This window comes from Triticum aestivum, chromosome 7D (genome assembly GCF_018294505.1).
Source record: "Triticum aestivum cultivar Chinese Spring chromosome 7D, IWGSC CS RefSeq v2.1, whole genome shotgun sequence".
NCBI lineage: Eukaryota > Viridiplantae > Streptophyta > Magnoliopsida > Poales > Poaceae > Triticum > Triticum aestivum.
In genome coordinates, this window is record NC_057814.1 from 498219699 (window position 1) to 498229735 (window position 10037).

Below are 10037 nucleotides of genomic sequence, written 5' to 3' on the forward strand. Positions count from 1 at the left end.
AGTGCCATATAATGCAATGTTATTTATGGGACTAGTTACATGTTTTACAAAAGCTAATTAGTGACTAAAGGAAATAGAAAGCATAAAAGAAAAGAAAGAATGAAGTCTCCTATGCACTTGGCCCACCATGAATAGTACAACGCACAGCCCAACTCACCTCATCCTCTTCTTCCTGTTCATAGCACACCCCGTGGACGATCTGAGCACGTCCATGGCCGGGGATCTCCACGTGCTGAGCATCCAGCCCCCTGGATGCCTACAAGAGGAACCCCGCGACCCCTCTGGAACCCTAGCACCATTCCCCCCTTTCCCCGCACCGTTTTTCTTCTCCTCTACGCTCGTCGGACGCCGTCGTCGCCTTGGCCCCGTCATAGGCATGTCTACCGGCCACCGTTCTCCGTCCCGTGCTGCCCAAGAGCTCTGTCACGCTCTTCTCCTTCGACTACTTCACCGGATCGAGCTCGGGAAGCCACGCCATCATCGCCCTCATCGTTTTCCTCCGTCACGACCACCGCGGCCTTACCGGCGATCCGTGTTTCTTCGTCCACCCCGGCCCCGTACGAGCTCACCATCAGCTCTCCCCCGGTGAGCAGCCTCGACCCCCCTCTTTCCCCTCGTAACCGTCGCTATAGGCCGCCGTCACCGGGCGCCGGGAGCTCCGTGCGCCCACGCCCCCTGGTCGCGTCCGCTCACGCCCATGGCCGCGTGCACCCCTGCCGCTTGTCTGTGAGCCCCTGTGGCCGTCCCCTGCTCGACCAGCCCCCCTCACTCCTGCGCTTGCTGCTGCTTTGTGCCGTAGCCGCGTCCGGCGCTGCAGCGCCGCCTGGTGCCTCCCTCTTGCGCTGCGTGCTTCTGCCTCCCCCTTCGCATGCTACTGCCGCCTCCTCCTACTTCCGCTGCTCAGCGCCGCTACCCACCGCACCGGCCGCTGCTTCCTCCACACCACACGCGCGGCCGCTTGCAGCCCGCTCGACCCGCCCGCGTCGCCGGTTGCCCCCGTGCGTGGTCCACGCGTCGCGGCCAACCGCCTGCTCCGCCACGGTTGCTCTGCGTGCAGTGCTGCTCCTTGCGCTACTACTGCTGCTGCTTCTGTAGGATGCTGCAGCCTTGTCCTCCCCCTGCGTTGTTGCCTGCTCTCGCATAGCCGCCAGCGCCCACTCAGGCTTGTCGCCCTCCCGCTGCCGCCGCCGCTGACAGCCATGGCCGGAGCCCCGCGTGAGCTCGCCCCTCCGCGCGCAATCGCGAAGCCCCGCGCCCGTCCCTCATGCTCCCATGCCGCGCCGCTCGCCGCTGTTTCGGCCGGCCGGCCTGCCACGCCGGTGGCCCCCGTCTGTGCGCGGGCGTAGCCCCTGCCGGCTGCGCCTCTGCCAGATTGAGCAGGCCCCTGCTAATTGGGGGTTAGATTAGCACTAACCCCCTCCTAGTTAGCCACTAACAGTGGGCCCTTCCCCTGTTTAAATAAAAAAGGAAATATATTTTCAAGCATAATTAATTAATTAGTTAAATAGTTAATTAATTTAATTAACCCAACCTAAATTAGTCTAATTAATTTATTAGTTAAATTAGACAGGCAATGACAGGGGGGCCTACCTCCTGTTGACCAGTCAAAGATTGACTGGTCAACTGGTCCCCCTGGTCCCACATGTCAGCCCCTCTGGTACACTTATGTGTACTAGAGTTGGGTGCACCTAGTATTTCACATTTATTTTTGAATTAGAATAATTTCAGAAAAAATGATTAAATCTTTATAAATTAATATAAAATAAACCGTAACTCGGATGAAAAAACTTTGTACATGAAAGTTGCTCAGAACGACGAGACGAATCCAAATACGCAGTCCGTTTGTTCGCCGCACATCCCTAGCATAGTGAACACGCAACTTTCCCCCTCCAGTTCATCTGTCCAAAAACGCGAAACACCGGGGATACTTTCCCGGATGTTTCCCCCCTTCGACGGTATCACCTCCTACTGCGTTAGGGCACATCTGGCACCGTTACTTGTCTTGTCATGCATTGATAGGCATCTGTTTGCATTGTATTCATTGTTTCTTCCCCCTCTTCTCTCCGTAGACTACGAGACTGATGTCCCTGCTGGTGCCCCGATCGACTACGTTGTTGACGACCCCTCCTTGCTAGAGCAACCAGGCAAGCCCCCTCCCTTGATCACCAGATATCGCCTATTCTTCTCTCTACTGCTTGCATTAGAGTAGTGTAGCATGTTACTGCTTTCGGTTAATCCTATTCTGATGCATAGCCTGTCTTTGCTACTACCGTTGTTACCTTTACCTACAATCCTAAATGCTTAGTATAGGATGCTGGTATTCCATTAGTGGCCCTACATTCTTGTCCGTCTGCCATGCTATACTACTGGGCCGTGATCACTCGGGAGGTGATCACGGGTATATACTTACATACATACTATATGATACATGTGGTGACTAAAGTCGGGTTGGCTCGTAGAGTACCCGCAAGTGATTTCGATGTGGGGGCTGAAAGGACAGGTGGCTCCATCCGGGTAGTGCTGGGCCTGAGTTCCCGACGGCCCTCGACTGTTACTTTGTGGCGGAGCGACAGGGCAGGTTGAGACCACCTAGGAGAGAGATGGGCCTGGCCCTAGTCGTTGTTCGCGGTTACATCAATTAACATGCTTAACGAGATCTTGGTATTTGATCTGAGTCTGGCCACTGGCCTATACGCACTAACCAACTACGCGGGAACAGTTATGGGCACTCGACGTCGTGGTATCAGCCGAAGCCTTCTTGACATCAGCGACTGAGCGGCATGTGCCGGCTTGGACTGGAACGCCTGCTCTTGTATTAGGGGGCTAGGTCTGCTTCCGGCCGCCCACGCAACGTGCAGGTGTGCAATGGGCGATGGGCCCAGACCCTTGCGCGCTTAGGATTTAGACTGGCGTGCTGACCTCTCTGTTGTGCCTAGGTGGGGCTGCGACATGTTGATCTTCCGAGGCCGGGCATGACCCAGGAAAGTGTGTCCGGCCAAAGGGGGTCGAGCGTGTTGGGTAATGTGGTGCACCCCTGCAGGGAAGTTTATCTATTCGAATAGCCGTGATCCTCGGTAATAGGACGACCCGGAGTTGTACCTTGACCTTATGACAACTAGAACCGGATACTTAATAAAACACACCCTTCCAAGTGCCAGATATAACCCGGTGATCGCTCTCACACAGGGCGATGAGGGGAGGATCGCCGGGTAGGATTATGCTATATGATGCTACTTAGTGAACTTACCATCTACTCTCTTCTACATGCTACAAGATGGAGGCTGCCGGAAGCGTAGTCTTCGACGGGACTAGCTATCCCCCTCTTATTCTGGCATTCTGCAGTTCAGTCCACCGATATTGCCCCTTTACACAGATACCCATGCATATGTAGTGTAGATCCTTGCTTGCGAGTACTTTGGATGAGTACGCACGGTTGCTTTGCTCCCTCTTTTCCCCTTTTTCCTCTTCTTCTCGCACGTCGCAACCAGATGTTGGAGCCCAGGAGCCAGACGCCAGCATCGACGACGACCCCTACTACACCGAGGGTGCCTACTACTACGTTCAGGCCGCCGGCGACTAGGAGTAGTTTAGGAGGATCCCAGGCAGGAGGCCTGCGCCTCTTTCGATCTGTATCCCAGTTTGTGTTAGCCTTCTTAAGGCAAATTGTTTAACTTATGTCTGTACTCAGATATTGTTGCTTCCGCTGACTCGTCTATGATCGAGCACTTGTATTCGAGCCCTCGAGGCCCCTGGCTTGTATTATGATGCTTGTATGACTTATTTTATTTTAGAGTTGTGTTGTGATATCTTCCCGTGAGTCCCTGATCTTGATCGTACACGTTTGCATGTATGATTAGTGTATGATTGAATCGGGGGCGTCACAAGTTGGTATCAGAGCCGACTGCCTGTAGGAATCCCCCTTCCACACTCCTTGGCCAAAGTTGAGTCTAGTCGATGAAAATTGTTTTACTAACTTGGCTGTGCGGCCCATGGGCCTACGTCGCCATTGGGTGGTATTAGGATCTTTTATTCCTCGTCTATACTCTGGGACTCTGATCTCTCTTCTATTCGGGTTAAATGAATTTTGCTAAATCTAACATTAGGATCTCGTGATCACTTTCACCCGGAGAGCACCTTATTACCGATGATCGTCTGCTGCACCAGAAGATTCCGAGGTTACTCTACGATGTTCTCCTGAGACACTTGTACCCACCGCCTTTGCAAATTCCCTACCACTATTATATCCTTATTGATAACTGCATACACCTGCCATTCTTACATTCAATCCCATTGATCTTGTTATTACAAGATGCCCCGAACTGCTCTCCGATTGTTCCGAGAATCCTTTGAGCTTACTGCCTTGCGGTTCTTTGTCACCTAAATACCCCTACGGATAATTTTGAGCACATATCGAGTATCCGCTCATCCTCAGTTGATTCATGTATTTCACAAAAGTCTTTGTAATACCATTCGTTCTTCTGAAAATCCTCAACAGCCTATTGTTCTTGAATTTCTTACTTGCTTGCATTATGGTTAATACCATAAGTCTAGTAATCTTATTGTCGTCCTTTATCATTATCATTTTGAGTCTGTTGATAGAATATGTTGCGAATGCTCGCAATCCTCAATCAGATCCTAGAATTCATCCTTCTGGCTCAAACGTCATTTTAACATGTGCTGGATTTCAACCAATCAAATCGCCATCGATTGTACCCCTAAGGCTATTCTACCTATCCATCCCTAATCAGAGCAGTGCTTCTAATCCCTTGTCTTGGAATTCATAATTCCTTTGCAATTGAGCTTTGAGTTAGTCAGTTGTTTCTATAATCTAATCTCCTTGCATTCTTTCTTCCTCTGGTTGAGTATTGGTGCTCACATCAGATCCCTTGTGGACCATCAGGCCCTTTTGTCGGATTTTATCCGACAACGTCCTCCATATTCAATAAGCTTGTGAGCCTTTCCTCGGATACATAATGCCTGTGGTAAATTGTATCCTCTGCTTTCTCAAGCATGCTTTACTATCGAGTTTGTGTTATTTATTCTTGAAATTTGTGGTATATGCTCCTAAGATACCCCGATGGGTTGAACCTATGCCTTCCCCAAACCGTATGAACCCGAAAGTTTTTGCGAGTCATACTCCTTTGTTGCTTCGCCAAATAAAATTTCAACACTACAATTTTTTCGAAAACGAGAAGTGAATGAAAGATTATGCATTGCAGGAGTGGGAGTCGACCTTGAACCTTTGTGTTCATGCCCACTGACACGATGTGGAACTTATCATGAAAGCTTCTTGCAAGAATATTTAATCATTTGAATAATTCATCCAGTATCGTAAATTGGATCCCTTGTAGTTATGGTTCCGACCATGCTAACCTTATTCAATATATCTGAAAGGAAATCATTCCATTGCCTTGTCTATTCCGACAAGATTAAAGTATCTGCTATCGCAAGTCTACGATACAGATCAGTTTCTATTCCGATCTACCTCCGAGTTTCACCTCTGTTATCTCGAGAATATCACCGAACTACATAACCGCTTATGAGTCTTCATCTAGTATTGCTTCTCACCGATTTCAGATTTCCCACGGGTTCTGGGTTGTCGTCAACCGAGAACATCGATAAGTGAATCAATTCCACGCTCTGATACGATAACTCTAAGTAATTTTTGTTGCTTATGAGTTTAATAATCCTTCAAGTCATTCCTAGCCTGATTGGCTATATCCTTATCGTGCTAAATTTTAACTGTGCTACCTGGTCCTTATTCACGGAGCAAAACTTTTGGCGATGAACTAAGCTTTCGTCAATTTCCTCGTCTTATCGTTTCACCTCGAACAACAAACTTGACCCCGAGTTTGTGTCGTATCTGTGGCTCCAATAATCTTTTGCTGCATCAGTCCTTTTGCTTGATGCAGTCGCTGATCAATTGCTTCTTCGTGGATCCTCTCGACAACAAATTGTCGTGATCATCATCAACATTTTGACTCCTTCCAAGATATCAATGGAATTCTTGATGATAAGTGCCATCCTCGTTCCCTGGTAATTTGAGTTACCATCGACAACATCCTTACCTTCCTTTCATCACAAACTTGTTCATGTTATGGATGCAACTTGCTATCCAGCTCCTATGATGATCTACCTTGAAGTATTACTGCCTTTTTGTCAAGGATGTTGTGAGAGTTTCACCGCCTTTAAAGAAATTATTGGTACAGTGATGCTTCTCGCCATCACCATTCTTTTCTTGGTACCCGTGTTGAGTGAACTATGTTGTGAGAATTTAACATCTCTAGCAACCCTATGGCTTCACAGTTAATGGACAATAATTCTAATTTAGTGTGCTAGTTGCTAAATCGCCATTTCGATGTTGGTCGTGCAACCCAGCCCATATTTCGGGTGCACCTTTCAGCCAATGTTTAATTGTGTATGTTTTTCCTCTAGCATACATCATTATATCATTTGATATGACAAATGTTTGCTCCTTGTTCACAAAATTGTGGAAATCCATTTTTTGGAAATACAACCCATTAACGATGGCGCAAAGGACGCACTCTCGCGTCGTCCACGTCGGCAAGAAGCACAGTGCGGTGAATAATTGTGATTGGCTGGCCACGTCTCCATCGCTCGCTGGCCAATGCCCTCCTCGTTTACTTCGTTCGGAGGAAGAAAGAAAAGGAGAGCAGGAAAGTTGCCTCAATCCCCATGCTCAACTCTGCCAACGCACGCAAGCTCCCCTTCCCTCTTTACTCCTCGACCAGTTCCCCATCCGCCGCTGCCTGCTTGTGTTGTGTCCGTCGGTGGCCGGGGAACTCCGAAGCTGGTAGTATGGCGAGGAGCGCGAGGCCGGTGCGGTGGCCGCGGGTGCTGGCGCCAGCGCACCTGGCCGGGGCCATCCGGCGGTAGAAGAGCCCGGTCAAGGCGGCGCAGCTGTACGTCGATGCGCCGGGCTGGTACCCGCGCGGCTCCTACCGCCACAGCAACGCCGTCCACGCCTCGCTCTTCGCCGCCGCCTTGTCCTCCCCCGCGCTGCTCCCCTCGCTCCTCCGCCGCGTCCTACGACACTCCCCCTCGGCGGACGCCCTCCTCGTCGTGTCCATCCTGCACCTCCCTCCCGCGGACGCCGCCTCCATATTCTGCTCCTTGCTCCCCGCCTCCCCCGCCCCGTCCTGGTCCCTCTCCTTCTCCGCGCTGCTCCGCCGCCTCCTCGACCGCGGCCTCCTCCCTGAGGCTGCCAGCCTCCTCGCCGACTTCCAGGGGCGCCCCAAGGTGTCCGTAGCGTCCGAAGATCTCACTCTGCTCATCTCGGAGATGTGCCGCCTGCGGCGCCCTGACCTCGTGCTCCAGGTGCTCGAGGAAATGTCTAATCAGTGTCTTGAGCCGGACAGAGGTGCCTACCACGTGATCGTTCCCGCGCTCTGTGATGCTGGTATGCTTGACAAGGCTATGCACATTGTCTACTCCATGCTGTGGTGAGTGTCGCAACGGGGCTGTGACGGGGATGTGGTGGTGTTCCGGGCGTTGCTGGTCACGCTCTGTGCTGCTGGCCGAGGCGAGCTGGCAGAGCAAGTGCTGGATAAGATTATCAGGAAGGGGCTGAGGATGCCAGGTAGTAGGCGTTCTCTTCGCGTGCCAATGCTTGTTGTGCTTGCCTTCGAGGATGCCCGGGAAGCCATTGACCGTGCTTTGGTTGTCCGTGGTGGGCAGATTGTTGCAAGCTTTGAATCCATTATTCTTGATCTTTATGACGAGAGACGGTTGAATGAGGCAGACAATTTGTCTCAGGACATGGGCAAAAAGGGGTTCAAGCCGACAATATGCATGTTTGAAGCCAAAATCGTCGTCGATCCGCGATGCCATAGCCTCCCCGCACCCGCTCTCCTGCTGCATCTCGGAGATTCAGGAGGCGGAGGTCGATGGGCGATGGAGCTGCAGCTACGTCGGAAGGATGGTGACGCCGACGGTTGGTAGCTGAAGCTGTGTGGCGAGGATGGAAGAGAGTGCAGCGGCTTTCGGCGCGAAGCGTGCAGTTGTGCATGCCGAATCCAGCTCACGCCCAGCCGCGACCGGACGGCCGGGATTCGCCCGCATGGCACGGGCGTCCAGAAGGCAACCGCGCCGTATGGGTCGTGGGCGTCGCTGCGACGGCCGGCTCCTCTGGGTTGAGACGCGCCCCGAGGAGGGAGGGTACGCGAAATATAACCTGCTCACTCCATCTAGCTTGCCCCTAAACCTTCGAACCATTGTTCCAGCATGTGACGCTGATGATTGCTTGCTTTTGACTTGCCTCTTCTTCAGACGCGCGGTTCTTGTGAAGGAAGGGGCGGGCCCAGACGGCAGAGGTTCGGATGTGACGCCGCTGGAGTTCGCCGTGCGGTCCCTGGCACAGGAGTACGGCGGTGGCGCGTTCGCCGTGCAGGGGGGTGTCGTCGTGTTCTCCAATCACAGCGACCAACGCCTGTACAAGCAAACCATCGGAGGTGCGGAGGAAGTTTACGTTTAGCTATTGATGATTGCTTGCTTTTTCAGTGCTATGAGTATGTGCATGGAGGAACAGGTGCATTGCTTCTTCATACCACATTGGCACTCCACACCTTTTTTTTCAGTAGCATGACTTGACTTCTGCATTTCTTCAGATAAGTGTTCCTTCATATCAGTTTCAAACTATTTTTGTCCTGTTGCTGATTACATGCGCGTCATGTTGGGGACTCCATATTTGATGGATATACAGAGCAAGAAACCTGAACTAAAATAGTTGTATTATAATTGATTGAACTGTAACTTCAATTTGACTAGCAAAAAAGTGGTTATGCATCTTTTAGCCTATACTGTGATTGATCAAAGGGGTGCCACTGTACACCACTTCTCCTTTTTTAAAATAAATAAATAAATATATCCTGTAATTGTGCTCCAAAACGGCTCCATTTTTTGGTTTCAGATAACCCGCCACTACCTCTGACACCGGATTATGGCGGATCAGTTGTCCGCTATGCGGGTGCCTTTGATCCCCACTTGAGTCGTTAGAGCATCTCCAGCCGTTGGCCCCCCAGGGGGCGCCTAAAATCGCCGCCTGGGGGCAAGCCAGCGCAAAAAACGGCCTGGGGCGAGTTGGTCCCCAGTCGCCGGCCCCAGGGCCGTCCCCAGACGCGTCTAATTTTTTTCAAAAAAAAATGTTCGGCGAAGTTCGGCTAAACACGTCTAAATTTCGGCAAACTATGGCATATATTAGACATGTTCGCGGCTTATACATAGCAGATATATCTAAAAAAAGAACTCGCTGAACGCGGAGTAGTCGCCGTCGTCGCCGCTATCCTCGCCGCCGCCGTCGGCGGCGGCGGCCTTCTCCTCCTTGACGCGGCCGTCCCTGGTGGACCCCTGCCCGGCGTCGCCATGGCGGACTGGTGGCGGCGCCGGTGCGTCGTCGTCGTCACTATCGTAGAAGACGACGACTCCTCCTTCGTCGCGGCCCCGGCGGCGCTTCTCGAATCGCCGCAGGACCGCGCATTGGCGTTCCCTCTCCATCTTCAGGAAGTCCTTGCGCACCCATTCCAGGGCCGCCGCCTCGTCGTCGAACTCCACGTCGCCGTGCTCCGTCTTCACGGCGGGGAGACCCAGCTCCGTTTTCACCGGCGCGAGCCCCGGCTCCGTCTTTGGCTTGACGAAGCGCGGAGGGGCCGACGAGGAGGCGCGCCGCCCGCCCTCGTTGATGACAATGCCGGCGCTGCGAGTGCGCCGGCCAAGCGGCGTCCCCGCCGCGGGCTCGGCCTTGACACCGAGCAGCGCCGGAGAGCCGGAGGAGTGGGAAGAAGACCGAGAGGAGGAGTGCGAGGAGGAAGACAAGGAGGAGCCGAACCTCCTGGGCATCCATTGCCCGGCGCGTCGGCGGTGGGCCGTGGCGGTCGCCGGGGGAGGGTATGCCAGAGGCGGGTTGTTGCCGCCCTCAAGGTGCGTCAGCACGACCTCGAGCATGCGGCCGGGGACGCCCCACCACACGCGGCGCCCCTCGCTGTTCTTCATGCCGCCCACTGTTGGGGATCGTTGCAGAA

At 52.7% G+C, this 10037-nt stretch overlaps 1 pseudogene; it reads left to right on the plus strand.

Annotated features, from left to right (window-relative positions):
* Nucleotides 1–6819: 6819 nt before the first annotated feature.
* LOC123171195 (pentatricopeptide repeat-containing protein At1g05600-like) lies at nucleotides 6820–7962 on the plus strand (annotated as a pseudogene).
* Nucleotides 7963–10037: the final 2075 nt, after the last annotated feature.